Consider the following 18,978-nt stretch of genomic DNA (forward strand, 5'->3'; position numbering starts at 1 on the left):
TATATCTACTTTCTAATAAGCCCCTTTTTGTGGCTTAATATGCTAATTAGTGGGTGACTAGTCTTGGGGGACATTGCCTTTCTCAGACTAATCCTTCTCATCATGTTTTCACGGCCCTGTGGGTGTAAGTCCAACAAAGAGAAAGAGGTACACTATGTTTGCAGTGATCACCCAAGATATTAAAAATTCATTATAAATATATAAATTTTTATTTTATATCCACAATTGCTTTAGACACCCAAAACAAACCTAAAACACAAGTAAAAAGCTCAGTGGCATGCGTATAGACCCATTTACTGTACATTTCCTCCCTTTACATAAGAAACATGATGATTTATATCTAAAGGTTATCTCTGATGGTCAATGCACTACAGTCACTGCAATCTGGTCATGCTCACAAAAACATAATTGTTGTATAAGAATTAACCTCTATTGCACATACCCTTAATACAATACATAGTTTGTTTAGACCACCTGCATATATATTGACCTGAGATCCCTTGGACCTGTCAGAAAGTTTTTTGACAACTATTGCACAAACCCTCAGCCTGCAGCTGATACAATTTCCCATGTGTTTGTGCCAAAAAAGTCTATGCATTAATGTTAACAGAAGGGAGGAAAACCTAGGTTTACTGCGTTGGGGTTAATCCTTTATCATCCTGTCAATCAATGTCTGCTTGGTAAATAAATGCAGGATGATAAGGAAACAAGAAAATAGATTGAAAATGAATAATTCGATAACCCATCTGTTGCCAAGAAAAAGTCCAGTGGATGGGCTATTTTTTCCCGACGCGTGTCGCCACCCGTAGTGGCTTCATCAGGGGCTATGTTTTCACGCCCCTGTGGGTGTAAGTGACATGACTTGTAAGAGCAACATCAACGAGATGCGGGCTATGTTCTGCCCAGGGAGGTAGCAGTAAGGATGGACTCAGCCTGCCCAGAGATGCTTCACACAGTTGCCAGAAAAAAACATAAGGCTGGTCTTACAGTACCCATAATCCACCAATGAAACACACAACCCACTAGTGGGTCATGTTTCATTGGGGTTAATGAGGGCTGTAAGACTTTTGGGCAGGCTAAGTCTTGCATCACTGTTGTCGCAGTGCACCGATGAAGCCGGGGAGCATACACCCGTCTTCACTGCGCAGAACATTGTGCGCATGCATGAGATTCGCAAAGAGCCCGCCGTGACACTGCTCTTGCAAATCATGTCACTCATACCCACAGGGGTGCGAAAGCACAATGAGAAGGAAGATTAGTCCAGGAAATCAACGCCCCCCCACGATTAGTCACTGTCACGCTGTCTCTGTATACTGGAGGTAGGGGGCCTAAGCTGACCCTAAGCTGGGGCCCTGACTAATCCCTCAACCTGGAGGTACTGTTAAAGGTACAGAGGTCCAGGCCGCCAGCGTAACCCCTACCTCCTGAAGATCCCTGCACCTCAGTAATCTAGTCCTGAGAAGGACCCCGATCACAACCAAAGGGAACAAGAAATAATATGCCCAAACACAGTATTTAGACGAACGAGACAGTACAAGGGAAAAACCAAAACCACCTTGCATCCAACTACTCAACTACAACAGAGGGAAAACCAATGGGAAAGGAGATAAATGATAAAGCAAGGAAAGGGAAAAAACACTTCCAAATACACTTATCTCAGCAACTCCAAACACCACGATCCGCTCTGTCAGTCTGAATGAAATGCTTTCACCGACACCTCCCAAACAGACCAGCAGGTATATGAAGGAGTCTCACTACAGAAGTATTGATTGCAGCTGGGCGAGGCTGGACCTCATCTAGCCCAGAGAGAGAGAATTAACTCCCTCACTGCCGAGAAACACAAAGCACCAACAAGTCAGCTGCGAGAAGTCAGGCTGTGTACTCGTGACGATCTTCGTGGCAACACACCCGTGACAGTACCCCCCCTTCTACGAGGGGCCTCCGGACCCTCAGGGCCAGGTTTATCCGGGTGAGTCATGTGGAAGGCCCGAACTAATCGGTCTGCGTTAATATCCGACGCAGGAACCCACATCCTCTCCTCAGGACCATACCCCTTCCAATGAACCAGGTACTGAAGGGACCGGCGATTAAAGCGTGAATCAATGACCCTCGATACCTGGAACTCCAAGTTACCATTGACAACCACTGGAGGGGGAGGTAAAGGTGACGGTACCACCGGTGCCACATACCTCTTAAGCAATGATCTGTGAAACACGTTGTGAATTTTAAACGTAGGGGGGAGGTCAAGACGGAATGCCACCGGATTAATAATAGAACTGATTCTGTACGGCCCGATGAACCTGGGACCCAGTTTCCAGGAAGAAACCTTAAGTTTAATATTCCTGGTAGACAACCATACCCAATCGTTCACACTTAGGTCCGGACCAGACACCCTCCTCCTATCAGCCATACGTTTGTATCGGTTCCCCATAGTATTCAGATTCTTCAGCACCCCTCTCCATACTGAAGCGAGTGATGAGGAAAATCGTTCCTCCTCAGGAACCCCCGAAGAGCCCCCCCCACTGAAAGTACAAAACTGGGGGTGAAAACCATATGCCCCAAAAAACGGGGACTTACCAGTGGACTCGCTCCGCCTATTATTAAGAGCAAACTCTGCCAGAGGTAAGAAAGAAGCCCAGTCCTCCTGGTTCTCTGACACAAAACACCGGAGATATGTCTCCAAGCTCTGGTTCATACGTTCCGTCTGACCATTGGTCTGAGGATGAAAAGCCGATGAGAATGACAACTGCATCCCCCGCCGTGCACAAAACGCCTTCCAGAACTTAGACACAAACTGAGACCCCCGATCAGACACCACCTCGGAGGGTACCCCGTGAAGCCTCACAATCTCCCCAATGAACACCTGCGCAAGAGTTTTAGCATTAGGGAGAGCCGGAAGAGCGATAAAATGTGCCATCTTGCTGAACCTGTCCACTACAACGAGTATGACCGTTTTACCCGAAGACGGAGGGAGGTCCGTAATAAAGTCCATAGACAGATGAGTCCAAGGACGCTCCGGGATCTTCAAAGGTAAGAGGGCCCCAGACGGACGGGTATGTGAGGTCTTAGAGCGCGCACAAACCCCACAGGACGCGACAAAAGTTACCACCTCCTTATGTAAGTTAGGCCACCAAAACCGACGCGAGAGGAGATCCACAGTTGCTTTACTCCCCGGGTGTCCTGCAAAAACTGAGTTATGGTGTGCCTCGATCACCTTTTGTCGTAACTGATCTGGAACAAACAGTCTCCCTGGAGGTCCAACAGGGGCGTCCCCCTGAGCCTCCAATACCTCCTCCTCCAGCTCAGAGCATACTGCCGAAACCACCACCCCCTCCTGAAGGATAGGAATCGGGTCGTCCGTATTCCCGGCCCCCGGGAAACTACGAGATAAGGCATCCGCCTTTACATTTTTTGACCCAGGACGATATGTAACGACAAAATTAAACCTGGTAAAAAACAATGACCACCTAGCTTGTCTGGGATTCAGACGTTTCGCGGACTCCAGATATAGCAGGTTCTTGTGATCGGTGATGACGGTGACCGGATGAACTGCCCCCTCCAAAAAATGGCGCCACTCCTCAAAAGCTAACTTAATGGCCAAGAGTTCCCTATTGCCGACATCGTAATTCCTCTCAGCGGACGACATTTTTTTAGAGAAAAAGGCGCACGGATGCCACTTACCAGGGGACGAACCCTGTGACAATACTGCTCCCACCCCTACCTCGGAAGCGTCTACCTCTACAATGAATGGCTGAGACGCATCAGGTTGAATGAGTATGGGTGCCGAGGCAAAACATTTTTTCAAAGAGGAGAATGCTTGACAAGCCTTGTCAGACCACCTAGAAAAATCCGTCCCCTTTTTAGTCATGTCAGTGAGAGGCTTAACCATGGACGAGAAATTACGAATGAACTTCCGGTAATAATTAGCAAACCCCAGGAAACGTTGTAGTGCCTTAAGATTCTCTGGCCGATCCCACTCAAGAACTGCCCGCACTTTCCCAGGGTCCATACGAAAACCGGACGCTGAAACCAGGAAGCCTAAAAACTGGAGCTCCTGTACGGCGAACACACACTTTTCCCACTTGGCATACAGTTTATTATCCCGCAAGATCTGTAACACCTGCCTAACGTGCTCCTGATGAGACACCAGATCCGGCGAGTAAATTAAGATATCATCCAGATATATGACAACAAACTGTCCCACCAGGCGGCGAAAAATGTCATTAACAAAGTGTTGGAACACCGCCGGGGCATTAGTCAGACCAAATGGCATGACAAGGTTCTCATAATGCCCCTCCGGAGTGTTAAACGCCGTCTTCCACTCATCCCCCTCCTTCATCCTAATCAGATTGTACGCCCCCCTGAGATCCAACTTAGAGAACCATTTGGCGCCCGCGATCTGATTAAAGAGATCGGGAATAAGTGGGAGCGGATACAGATCTCGGACCGTAATCCGATTAAGTTCACGGAAATCCAGGCAAGGGCGTAGGCCTCCATCTTTCTTCTTAACAAAGAAGAACCCCGCAGCCACCGGTGAAGATGAAGGTCTAATATGCCCCTTAGCCAGACTTTCTGAAATATAATCCTTCATGGCCTGCCTCTCAGGACCAGAAAGGTTATACAACCTAGCTTTTGGTAACCTAGCCTCAGGGAGCAGTTTTACAGAACAGTCATACACACGATGAGGAGGTAGTTCCTGACACCCTTTCTCCGAGAATACATCCTCAAAGTCCGCCAGAAATGGAGGTAAGATCCAAGGAGTAACCGCACCAATGACTGTGTTCATGCAGTTTTTATTACAGAATTTACTCCATTGGCTTATCTCCCTGGTTTGCCAATTAATAACCGGGTTATGCTTAGCTAACCAAGGAAGGCCCAACACAATAGGAGTGGGAAGACCCTCCAACACGTAGCAAGACAACAGTTCTTTATGTATTGCCCCCACTTGAAGTTTTACGTCATGCACAGCTTGCAAAAAACTTCCCTGACCGAGAGGCCTGGCATCGATCGAGAATATGGGGATGGGTTTAGCCAACTCACTCAACCGCATACCTTGAACCCGGGCAAACCGAGCATCAACCAGATTAGCCCCGGCCCCACTATCCAGAAGAACAGATATCCTCTCAGTTCTCGTACCCACCACCACCTCCGCCGGTACGAGAAACTGAGACGAACCTAGGGACGAAATACCTACTCCCAGATTGCCGTCCACCACACAACCTGGGATCAACAGTTTTCCGACGACTCTTCACTCTGCAAGGGACGGGATGGACACCCCCCAATAAAATGTCCCTTTCTCCCGCAGAAGAAACACCTTCCTGCCTTATGGCGCACCACCGGTCCCCTCCCCCGAAATGATGTCCCTCCTAATTGCATAGGCTCCTCTGAACTGACCAGGGGAACCACCATATGAGGGGACCTTGTAGGAGGTGGAGTCATCACAGGGGGTAGAGTTATCCCGCACCTCTCCCGAAGCCGTCTGTCCACGCGAATAGCAAGGGCCATAGCGACTTCCAGTGACACGGGAGAGTCATACTGTGCCAACACATCCTGTAATTTGTCGGATAAACCATGACAAAACTGGCTCCTAAGAGCCGGGTCATTCCACTGGGTGTCCGTGGCCCACCTACGGAACTCCGAACAGAATTCCTCCGCCGGACGATCTCCCTGCTGGATCCTACGTAACTTAGACTCAGCAAGGGAGATCCGATCTGGGTCATCATATACGAGTCCCAGAGCAGCGAAAAACCTATCCACTGACTGGAGAGCCGGGGAACCCGGGGGAAGAGAGAACGCCCAAGATTGTGGGTCCCCTTGTAGGAGCGAGATGACAATTCCCACCCTTTGTTCTTCACTCCCCGATGACCGAGGCCGCAGCCGAAAGTACAATTTGCATGCCTCCCGGAAAACAAAAAACTTGTCCCGCCCCCCAGTGAACCTGTCAGGGAGAGCTACTTTAGGTTCTGGTCCGGCTTGCTCCTGAGGATGCCAAACCTTGGACCTAACGTCCGCCAGCTCCATGGACAAACTCTGCAATTGCCGAGCTAGACCGGCTACTGGATCCATGGTAGCTGGAGAAAAACTAAGTGGTCGGTGAAAATGTCACGCTGTCTCTGTATACTGGAGGTAGGGGGCCTAAGCTGACCCTAAGCTGGGGCCCTGACTAATCCCTCAACCTGGAGGTACTGTTAAAGGTACAGAGGTCCAGGCCGCCAGCGTAACCCCTACCTCCTGAAGATCCCTGCACCTCAGTAATCTAGTCCTGAGAAGGACCCCGATCACAACCAAAGGGAACAAGAAATAATATGCCCAAACACAGTATTTAGACGAACGAGACAGTACAAGGGAAAAACCAAAACCACCTTGCATCCAACTACTCAACTACAACAGAGGGAAAACCAATGGGAAAGGAGATAAATGATAAAGCAAGGAAAGGGAAAAAACACTTCCAAATACACTTATCTCAGCAACTCCAAACACCACGATCCGCTCTGTCAGTCTGAATGAAATGCTTTCACCGACACCTCCCAAACAGACCAGCAGGTATATGAAGGAGTCTCACTACAGAAGTATTGATTGCAGCTGGGCGAGGCTGGACCTCATCTAGCCCAGAGAGAGAGAATTAACTCCCTCACTGCCGAGAAACACAAAGCACCAACAAGTCAGCTGCGAGAAGTCAGGCTGTGTACTCGTGACGATCTTCGTGGCAACACACCCGTGACAGTCACCCACTATTTAGCATCTCATAAGAGCAGTTCTGAAATTGATTTTAAAGTGATTCAACAATCAATAAGCCATGAAAAGAGGCTTATTAGAAAGTAAATATAGAGGTCAATTAAGCCATGGTGGCAGTTTTGGGAAGCTAGGGAAGTTGACAGGTTACCTTTAAGACAAGGCCTTTCCAGTCAAGTAAAAACAGTTTTTCCCACTGAACATTGTCCATCAGACTCCAAAGTTTAGATGGATCTCCTAAGTAAGAAACAGTAAACCTTTAAAAAGGGGTTGGACATTAACTTAATGGGCAGCTACCTCTCTAAGTATCTTTGGTTCTGCAAGAGAGCTAATTTACGTACTTTTTTCTCATGAAGCATTACCAACAAGACTCCATACTAAGCCATTGCCCTTAAGGAGAACCAGTACTTTCCCAATCTAGCAATTCATTTAGTTCCCCCTTCCAACAACATCTGAGTTACCTTCGGCTCTTTTTGATTTAGCCTCCTCATCGTTCTAATATCTGAGATTTATATAAATTATTCTTGTGGTATTTTTCTTTTGGAAATGTTAGAGGCATTAAGTATAAATCTCTTCTTTCCTCGTTCTTCAGTCTGTCTTCTACCCTTACCAACAAGTCTTCTGACTGGTGCCCCTACTCCTACTCCTGGAGTAGCCTACACCAATATGTTCTTAATATGATTATCTCAAGACAATCCCAACATGTAAGCTATTTTAAAAGGATGCTTCTTAAATGGGGTAATTACAACCAGAAGCTGCGCTGAGTGGGAAGGCAACAGATAAGATCAGGTCACCCAGCGAGCAGAAGTTCACAAAGAGCATCAGGGTAAATCATAGTTCATTGACATATTAGTGCCTCAGCCCTGTATCCCATTTATCTGTTTCAGCTACCGTATGGTTTCTTGCATGCGGCTAAAAGCTAGAAAGATAACCTGCTGGATCCCATGAGAATTGGTGGGTATGTACTCGTCTCCCCCCCAAAGACAAAGATCCTCGACGTTCTATGCAAACAAATCAGAGGTAAAATTACTTTTCTTCAAAACAACTTCACTTTATCCCCACTTGTCCTGGCAGGGGATTGAGGCCGAGTACAGGAAGCCAGCAAGGAAGCTCATTCACTGGTTCCATTCAGCAGCAAGAAACACTTTTCAGAAACAAAGATGTAGTAATTAGATTTCGCTGGCTTACTTAAAGGTCGTGACCATTTGCTTTAAGGAATTTGAACTTTTTTATTCATGGTCATTACACTGTAAATCTAAATTGAGAATGCCAGATGCAGCTTTTTACTTTCAAATATTTACTCAATTACATGCAGAACGTGCTCTAATTTGTCCTCCGCTCGTCTACCGACAGATTTTTAAGAGCCTCATTCGCAGCAGTAAAGGAATGGGGGTTTCATTTTGGAATTTAAGGTTGGATATGAGTAAGATAATGTTAAATATGCATCAATTAGCCACCTATGTTTTGGATGCTTCTATTATTTTATGTCTGTGTTTTATGTAATTTTTCATGTTCTACGAATGCTCTACAATCCAGACTGCAAATTGGGATGATTCATGGAAATTTCATGGAGGATGGGGGCAAAGCTTTAAAATGCCCTGCTTTTTTTTATTTGATACGCCTTTCCAGTTTGCAGATTTGGATTGTTAGTATTGACCAGACATAGTATCAAAATACAAAGTGGGATTTTAGTATACTTTTGAGCTCCCTTAAGGAGAAACATGGAGTTTAAGGGGACCTAATCTGACAAACTGCCTATAAATCTTATCTGAAAGATCAATAGTTCCCCCCTAAAAAATATATTTTCCACCACTATAACTTGTCTCTCCATCAGGAATCAGATGGCTTCAAATTTCTAGGTTGTACCTTTTTTTTTCCTTTTTGTGAGCTGTTTTTTTTTTTTTTTTTTTTTTAAATTGGTTTTACAACAGAGTAAGTAGGCAGAGGTACCCTACGAGCTTACCTGCGGCATTCATATAGAATATGCTGTAAGTGACAGTATAGTCGTAGATAGAGATGAGCAACCTCGAACTGTAAAGTTTGGGGTTCGTACCGGACACCATGCTGAACTACGAACACGGCGTTCTCCTGGAATTCCGTTTTACAGTTTGGCAGTCCGAGGAGAGAGAGAGGAGAGAGAGATTTTCCTGCTCCAAAGTTTGGGTCACCATTGGTTTGGGTTAAGGTTCAAGTTCGAGTACATTTCTGAAACCCGAACCGAACTTTGAATCAAAGTTCAGTTGAACCCGACGAACCTGAACTTCTACGGGTCCGCTTATCCCTAGTTGTAGACTAACACTCCTCAATTTCGTCATGGCTCCACTAATATCAGGTTAGAACTGTTGCTTTGGAGTCCTGGGTTTAAATCCCAACAAGAACAACATCTGCAATGAGTTTATATTTTCTCCCCGTGTTTGCGTGAGTTTCCTCCCACACGCAAAAGAACTGATAGATTTTAGATTGTAATTACTGTCCCCATTGGGACTCACAATGTCTGTAAAGTGCCGCACTGTGCCAAGCCTCAAGCAACATTGAACAGTGCAGGTCTGCTTTGCTCAACATGTGAATCTGGGTAGGTAAGTATTTTTGGTAAGCTTTTTCTGGTTGGGGTGGCCTCATAATGTACGGGGGTGGTAATGGGGGCAACATACATTTGTAGTGGCATGCCCTGTGGGAGCCTTATACCGCGTTTCTGTTTGACTTCTTTTTCATCATGACACTGTGTGGGGAGGTATCATACTAAATGAGTGGCATGGAAGGGTTATCGTAGAGGGTGGGAGCACTAAGAAGCTTCACTAGGGACACTATTTCTGTGTGGGTGCACAAGAAGGACTGGGAGGTAAGTAAAATGACTTCCGCCCATGGGACATGCATGTGCCGCAGTTTGCCTCCCTCTTTCAGAGTTGGGAGGTATTAATAAAGTGATAAACCAGTAAAATATCTGATTTAGAAGATTGAACAAGTGGCCTATTTTTAGTGATGACATCTTGATTTCAGGAGGAACTTCTCTTTTTTGTTCAATGTACCATAATATTACAAATGCAATTTCAAGGGTAACTGAGTCCTAAGAATTTCATGTGTAAAGGAAGAATACATCGATGTCATGTGCTGGCTTAGATGGAAAGGGCTACTGGCACTAGGTTACTTGAGATGCTACCTGTTTTTACAGTACAAGGAGTCAGGAAATGACATCTAAGAGCTTTCATTCTATGTCTCCTGTTTCTCTGTTTATGATCTGTGTGGTTCTTGATGCTCCTGTCTGCAGGGATTGTGCTCCTGCCAGTCTCCGCTGGGGATACATAGGGTCAGAGGGACAGGCCAGATGCTTGACTGGTTTGAAGAGTGAAAACCTTCTGATAACATCAGCTCCACATCCTCTGTATGAGTGATAACTACACCAGGGACACTTGATAAAAGGAAGACGAGGCATCTGTCCTTTGCAGTGATCTTTGCACCTGTATGAGAACATGGTCTCTGCAGTCATTCCCTAGGTCGCATTATTTGTGGATCGGCAGCACCTCATAACATTTACAACTATTCAGATGCTAGAGTTGAACAAAAAGATTTGCAGGACTCCATGGCCGCTAGACCAGAGCCCTACAAACCAGTCACGAAGTGGAGATCATGTAAAGTTACACAGCAAGTTCGCGGAACGCTGAGGCTTATAGTTCAAAAAAGTCTCAAACTCTCTGCTAACTCCAAACCTCTTCCGGCCTAAACATCAGGACAAAAAATTGTGTCACTGTTGGGAGCTTCATGGCATGGTTTTCCATGGCCAAACAGCTGCATGCAAGCCTTATATCCAAAAGACTCTGCAACAATGAAAAATGTTCTGCGGAGTGATGAATCACGCTTATCTATCTCACAGTCTTTTGGATGGAGAACGTTGCCTGCATGACTGCATTTGCTTTAACTGTAAACTTTGGCAGAGGTGGGATAATGCTGTGGGATTGTTCTTCAGGGGTCGGGCTAGGCCCCTTAAATCCATTGAGGTGAAATCTTAAAGGGGTTGTTCAATACTATGACAACCCCTTCTTAAACTAAATGTTTGGCCCCAATAAAATAAAAAAAAAACTATACTCACCTCTGGAGCTGGTGCCTTTGGCCCAATCAACGTTGGCGTCCCTGTCCCCGCCTCCTGTCGAATTGAACATGAAGAGGAAGTCAGGGATCAGCTGCAGCCCAGACGTGCTCTTCATGTTCAGTTCATATGAAGGCGAGGACGTTGATGCCAGAGCTGATTGGGTGCCGGGCACCACGTGTCATTCTACCGCATCACTGCCCAGGGACGGCGAGTGCCGACACCGCTGGAACGGCGCCAGGACCAGAGGTGAGTAAAGTTTTTTTATTTCATTGGGGCCAAACATTTAGTTCAAGAAGGGGTTATCCTAGTAGAGGACAACCCTTTTAATGCTTCAGTATACCATAACATTTTGGACAGTTGTAGTCTCCAACTTTGTGGTAACAGTTTGGGGAAGGACCTTTCCTGTTTTCCATGACTGTGCCCCAGTTCACAAAGCAAGGTTCATAAAGTCATGGTTGGGTGAATTTGGAGTAGAAGAACTTGGCCGGCTGCATAGGGCCCAGACCCCAGCCCAATTGAACACATTTGGAATGAACAAAAATGGAGATTGCAAGCCAGGCCTGTATCTAAACTCACAAATGCCCACATACTCTTTAAAATCTTGTAGAAAACAATACAAGAAGAGAGGAGGTTGTTATAACTGCAAATGGGCAGAATGGTGGCTCAGTGGTAAGCAATGTTGCTTCATAGTTCTAGGATCCTGGGTTCAACTCCAACCAAGGGCAACATTTGCAAGAAGTTTTTATGTTCTGTGTGAGTTTCCTCTGGGTTCTCACATTTCCTTCCACACACCAAAAACATATTGATAGGGAATTTAGTGTTAGGCTCGCCTGGTGAGGTAGATTCTCTAAAACTCAAGTACAGGTGTGCACATAGACACCGGGCGTTGGTGTAGCAAGCAGGAAGGCACATGGGCAGCGAGGACTTCGCACACAAAGGAAGCTCAGGAGCAGCAGAAGGGATGAAGTGGAACCCAGCAGGGATGAATCCAAGCACAGACACAAAAAGCACAGATAGTGGAGCACACCAAACATAGGACTAGAGTTTCAATCCCAAGACACAGGTGTGTGCCGTAAATAGATTTAGAGAGATGATGTCATTGATCCACGCCGGGAAACTTGCAAAACCCGATGTGGAGAACATCAGAGGGCAGTGGACCCAGGGGAAGGAAGCGGAGCCCAGGATACTCGGGACATGTGTGTAATATTTATATTGTGAGCACCAATGAGGACAGTGATAATAATGGCTGTAAAGCGCTGCGGGATATGATGGCAGTACATAACCAAGCATAATTAATAAAGAAGAGAGCAACTCCTTATTTTAATGACTATGGATTTGGAAAGGGATGTAAACGTTTGTTTATGCGTCCCAATATTTTTGCTCATAGAGTATGTATCTATATGTTTCATATATTCACGCATACTATAAATTTATTCAATATGAGAAAAATTAATTGTATGACACGTGGGCCATAATGCTTGATGGGGACACAAAGGACTTTCTGCTACATGAGTAGATAATAGTATAAGAAATGATACATGTAAATGAGGGTCATAATACAGAATTTCCAATGGCATCTAGGAAGCTCAAGATACACCTCTGTCTGTCAGTCCTTATTTTATTATGAACCTTTGCTTAGGAAATGGCATTGGCCCTCATGCGAGAGAAGTCTTGAAATAAAGACTGCTAAAAGATCCAGGTGTAATTTCACGCGGTGTTGACTCTCGTATTAATCCTTGATAATTGAAGTGACACGAGCACGTATCTGCAGGTGATTATGAACATAGCCACATTAGCCACTTGGTTGATTCTTGTAAGAACTTCAGTGTCAATCCACATGGATAGGAATTGCCTGATGTTTAACCCTGTGAATAATTTGCAGTTCATTAGTATAGATATTATAGGAATTCAGTGGCCTACAATACACACTGCTTAGCTCTCAAACCTGAACCTGTTTTCTGCATTATCTTATATTGCAGAATTATTTGATTCCGCCATATGGGTTCATTCAATGTAAATTATTACCAAGAGGAGCCACTAAAAATATTGTTATGGTAACCAGAGTCCTCTGTGGCAGCATTTAGAGGGAGTCGTGTTGTCCCCATGGACTGAGGAACTGGCTTGGTGCGCTCAGCCGCCATGGCTCCCAAGACCATTATACAGACGCATTTTGACGTATGTCATGTCTGTAAGACCTTGACCCCTCAATCTTGTGTGTTCTTATTTCTGGTCAGTGGAGCCCTAGAGGGTACAAATGTTATATGTCGTTAAAACAAATTAGGGTTATTCCCAAAACTATAATGGGATCTTATAATAATGTACACAAATATTTTCATTTGTGCTAAAATACCAAATTTTTAAATCTTCCCTGTTTTGCACATATCACTCCACCCCTTCCTGAAAGAATGGCTCTCCAAGCTCTATTAGCCCTCCAGTTGCCGTTGGAACTGTCCTGCAGTAGTTTCAGTGCTCCTGGTCCATCATGCACAGTGCAGTCCCTCTCATCTGGCTTCCAGCCAACATAGCTCTTCTCTGTCTCCAACACTAACAGAGTAATTCTACATTTAGATAACACTCTAAGCCTCCGTGCACTTTCTACTCCTGTATGGTACCCAGCCTCACTGATGTTATCTTTTACAATCCACACCAGTATAGCTGTCTGAGTGTTTTTACATGATTATTAGCTGGTTTCTAGCAAAGCTCAGCTCACCTGCAACTCCACCCCCTCAACAAAGATTGTAATTACTAGGGAGTGCACAGTTGAGCTGTGTATGTTGCTTGCTGCTGAGAGATCAGTGATGTGAAACTGCAAATGCTGCACTGTTGATGCATGTGGCAGAAGATAATCCTCTGCCATATGAGCAGCATTTGCAGTTTCACATCATTCATCTTTCAGCAGAAAGGAACAAACACTGGTATATGGTGAGGAGATATAGGGAAATGTTTGGCACATTGTGAGGTGAATTTAATATTCGCTTTGGGCACATTGACTCCCCTTGGTCTCAATGAAGCACTGTTTCTTGTCCTTTTTATGAGGGACATTTGCTACCACTTCCACAAGCAATATCATTGTTTTTGTATTTCATCTTATTTTTTTTTTATTTTTTTTTCATGTTTTTTAATCATTTTTTTGTTCATCTGCAGTACCGTTATTGAGATGACAAATTCTCCCTAATTTTTGGGATTAGGATTGTCCATCATGAATTTACGACAAATGGACTTTGGGAAAGGATGCTGCAATAATTTCTTACAAGTATGGTGATCTACGCAGGGGAACTGGTCATCAATCAGTGCCTACAATTTACTGCAACCTAATAATTAGTGTTGAGAATTCCGATATTGAAATATCGGGTATCGGCCGATATTCGCGGTATCGGAATTCCGATACTTTTAGACTATCGGATACCGGAATCGGAAGTTCCCATAATGCAATGAGCCAGTTTCATTTTATTCAGCCAATGAGGATCCTAAGAAGTGTGGGCACATCCTGTTAGGCATGTAGGCATGTTAACTAATGGCATGGCTGTGATTGGCTGCTGAAATGATGTCATGATGCACTATAAAAGCCGCCGCCGCCATTTTGAGCTCACTCTGCTGTGAATTCAGTTAGGAATAGGACGCTGTTGTTCTGAGGGACAGTTTTAGCTACCTATTTGGTCTATTCTGCTTTACCCAAGCTACTTTATAAATCGCTGTGCCTTGCACGGCTAGTGCACAGTTCTCTGTGCTGTTCACCGCAGTCTGCAAGGTCTCTGTGTGTGAGTGCAGCTCACCCTGTAGTGTGTGCTTCAACCCCGTCTGGTTATAGTGCACTCAGTGAGTGTCACTGCCTCATACATTGTCCTTTTTTGCTAATTGATCATTTTTCCTGATTTCTCCTATTAGTGTGGTGGTTCCATCCGTATCCAGCTACATTGGTTCCAAACACACTATATAGGAGTAGTTAGAGGAGCCTTTCTGCAGCCTTGTGCCCTGCAGCCCCAGCCAGATTAGTATTAGCCTATTTTTTGTAGCCACATCTATTGCATTGTAGGTTACCTTCCTGCATTGTAATAGCTACAAAAAGTTTGTGATACTATCAGTATTATATCTTTGGGCACATCTAGTGTCTTTTTGTGACAAAAAAAAACTAAATAAAGTTCACCAAACACTCCACTTTACAGTTGTGTAGGCCTCATTAGCTCATATTAAAGTCTAGTCCACACTTTATAAAATTAGTATTTCTTATACCTGTTAGCAGCTGTTCAGGAATAAGCACACTAAGCCCTTAGCACTTTTCTGCCTATCTTTATCAGTCTACCAAGATGAAGAAGGCAGGGAGTAAGGCATGTGGTCGTGGGCGTGGAGTTTCTGCAGGGAGAGGACGTGAGGATTCTGTGCCTGCAGGGAGAGGACGTGGGGATTCTGTGCCTGCTGCGGGCACCAGTGACTCAGCATCCCCCAGTTTTAACAGGGAACAGTCCTTTATGCGCAGCTTTGTAGGAGCTAGCCGTACCCCACTGCTGCGGGAGGACCAAATTGAAGCCGTTGTCGGATGGATGGCAGCTAACGCATCAACTTCAATTAGTTCCAGATCCTCTCAGGTCCTGAGCACTGAAGAGCACCCATCTGTCTCTTCACCACGTGCCAAATTGCCCAGGCAGTCAGAGAGCCCTGGACAGGAGCCATCTCTACTTCTGTTCTCTGAATCTCTTGGCTTGGAAAGAGGGGGCCAGCCAAGCAGAATTCGGGAATTTGAAGAAGAGGTAGTATGCAGTGATGCGCAACCGTTTTGTCTCTCTGAATCTGAAGAGGCGGGTGGGCCAGTGCCTTTGGTCAGCAGCACACCTCAGTACGCATCTGATGATGAGACTCAGGTGCCACTTTCTGGTGCGTACTGTGCTGTCGAGACTACCCAGGAGAAGCAGTTGTTTGAAGAGGGTGGTGTAGATCATGAGGTCCTTGACCCATCATGGCCTGAGGGACAGGAAGGTGGTGGGAGCAGCTCTGAGGAAGAGATTCCCCGAACAGCCCAAAAAGGAGGGAGAGGGAGGGGGCAGACTTGGTTGCCTGTAGCCTCCACTTCGGCACCCATTAGGAGCATGGCTCTTCCAAAATCCAAAGCAGGCGCTCCCAAGACTTGCAGTGCCTGGTCCTTTTTTGACACAGTTGCTGATGACATTTGCTTTGTCAAATGCAAGCTGTGTAATCAGAAGGTGAAAAGAGGGAAAAGTGTCAGCAACCTCAATACCACAAATATGTGGAAACATGGGCGGACCAAGCATGTGGTGGAATTACAAAAACACACTGAAGACCTAGGCCAAGCTACAGCGCCACCTACCACCTCTTCAGCTCGTGTTGTAGCCTCTTCCTCCAGCTCACACACAGCTGGTTCGGCTTCCTCACAGGATCGCCATGGAAGAACCTCTGGCACTGTTGTACAGAGACGCAGTGTAATTCCACCCACAGCACCACGTTCCCTGTCATCCTCACACTCCCAGGCCAGTCTACAGCCATCGTTAGCACAGGCATGGGAGAAAAGGCGCCCATACTCGGCAAACCACCCCCGAGCACAGGCTCTGAATGCTGGCATTGCAAAACTACTGTCCCTTGAAATGCTATCATTCAGGCTGGTGGAGACTGACACCTTCCGTAACTTGATGGCATTGGCAGTCCCACAATACAACGTGCCCAGCCGCTTATATTTCAGCAGGCAAGCCGTCCCTGCCCTGCAACAGCATGTGGAGGGAAAAATTAAACATGCGCTACAAAACGCCGTCAGTAGCAAGGTCCACCTGACCACCGATGTGTGGACCAATAAGCATGGACAGGGACGATACCTTTCCCTCACTGCCCATTGGGTAAATGTTGTGGAGCCGGGTACAGATCTTGAGAGTGGCGCTGTACATGTTCTGCCAACTCCAAGGATTGCAGGAATCCAGTCTGTACACATTGACTCCTCCTCATACTCCAGTTCCTCTGAATCAGCACTGCAGGAGCCGTCACGGTCTATCTCCACATCGACCCGTGAACGGTTACCTGTTATGATGACTGATATGAGCACAGCCGTGGCCAAACGTCAACAGGCCATATTAAAATTAATTTATTTGGGGAATCGAAGTCACACAGCTCAGGAGCTCTGGAATGCCATCAAGCAGCAGAGCGACGTGTGGTTTGTTCCAGCGAATCTCCAGCCAGGTATGGTAGTGTGTGACAATGGCCGAAATCTGGTGGCAGCTCTGGGCCTAGGCAACCTCACTCACATCCCATGTCTGGCACATGTGCTCAACTTGGTCGTGCAGAGTTTTTTGAGGGACTATCCGGATCTTGATGCACTGCTGCACAAGGTCCGCATAGAGTGCGCTCACTTGCGGCTTTCCAGCAACGCAAGATTGCGCATTGCAGCTCTGCAACGCCGATTATGTCTTCCGGAACATCGCATCATATGTGACCTACCCACCAGGTGGAATTCAATGTTACATATGTTGGAGAGGTGTGAGCAGCAGGCAGCAGTAATGGAGTAGCAGCTGCAGCAGGCGCAAACAAGTCGCAGTGCGCGCCGTTCACACTTCACCACCACTGAGTGGGCCTCTATGAAGGACATTTGCCACGTTTTGCGTGCCTTCGATTATTCCACGCGGATTGCGAGTGCACATGATGCACTAGTCAGCATGACTATCCCCCTTATCTGCCTGCTTGAAAAAACACTGCAAGCACTAAGAGAGGAGGTTTTGGAAGAGGTGGAGGATGAGGAGTCACAAATGCCATCTGCTTCTGTACAGTCTGCGCAACGTGGTTCCTCACAAAGGCCTAGGCAGGGAACACTTTGTGAGGAGGATGAGGAGGAGTCAATGGAGGAGGAAGACATCTGTCCAAAGGAGGGAGGTACACAATGCTCTAGTAGTCAGTATCTAGAGCGAGGGTGGGGTGATGCAGAGCAGGCAGAGATCACGCCTCAAGCAGGGGACAGCGTTTCTTGGCCAGTTGGCAGTCTGCAGCACATGGTTGATTTCATGCTGCAGTGCCTGAGAAACGACCGCCGCATCGCCCACATTCTCAACACGGCTGATTATTGGGTGTCCACCCTCCTAGATCCTCGCTACCGGGACAACGTACAAAGCCTCATAACACCGTTGAACCGGGAGCGTAAAATGCCGGAGTACCAAGACGCACTGGTGCATTCCATCATGTTCTCCATTCCAACCTAGAGCAGTGCTGCTAGTGCTTTACAAAGCAGCTCACTGCGTCGAGGCAGTGGAGGAAGCTCTGCACAAAGAGGGAGCAGAAGCAGCGCCTCAGCACAAGTCAAGACCAGTATGGCCCAAATGTGGCAAAGTTTTGTGTCCCCACCGCCACAAATGTCCACACCATCACAGACGGCTCCAGTCAGCAGGAGGCAACGTTTCCGTCAGATGGTGACAGACTACATGTCTTGCCCTCTCAGTGTACTCCCAGACGGCTCTTCCCCCTTCAAGTTTTGGGTCTCTAAGCTGGATACATGGCCAGAGCTTAGCCAGTATGCATTGGAGGTGCTGGCTTGCCCTGCTGCTAGTGTATTATCGGAACGCGTCTTTAGTGCCGCAGGTGGTGTACTAACAGACCGTCGCAAGCGCCTATCCTCCGATAACGTTGACCGGCTTACTTTTCTGAAAATGAATAAGGCCTGGATCTCGCATGAATTTGCCAGTCCTCTTCCAGAATAAATAATTGGTTGGCAACAGTATCCAGGTCTCCTGTTGTGTTCATGTTTCTACCACCTGAACTGTAATCCCTGAGCTCCAACACCGCCATTCTCACTACTACAGATTTTAAAGTTGCTCCAATTAGACCTCTGGCTCCTCTGTTTTCAGTATTTACCCTGGGCTCCAACACCGCTAGTTGCTGCTCAGAAGTGCCGTCTGCACAGTCAACGCTTGCTCCAGTGTTATTGGGGTTCAGTAACGTCAGCTGTTCCCCTGCTGTGTGTACGGCAATTTCTCCTGCTCTGTCCACATCCACTGTACTACAGATTTAAAACTTGCTCCAATTACACCTCTGGCTCCACTCTTTTTTCAGTATTTACCCTGAACTCCAACACCGCCATTCTCACTACTACAGATTTTAAAGTTGCTCCAATTAGACCTCTGGCTCCTCTGTTTTCAGTATTTGCCCTGGGCTCCAACACCGCTAGTTGCTGCTCAGAA

Source organism: Phyllobates terribilis, unplaced genomic scaffold, assembly GCF_046119375.1.
Source record: "Phyllobates terribilis strain yellow unplaced genomic scaffold, ASM4611937v1 Scaffold_5__5_contigs__length_657084704, whole genome shotgun sequence".
Lineage (NCBI taxonomy): Eukaryota > Metazoa > Chordata > Amphibia > Anura > Dendrobatidae > Phyllobates > Phyllobates terribilis.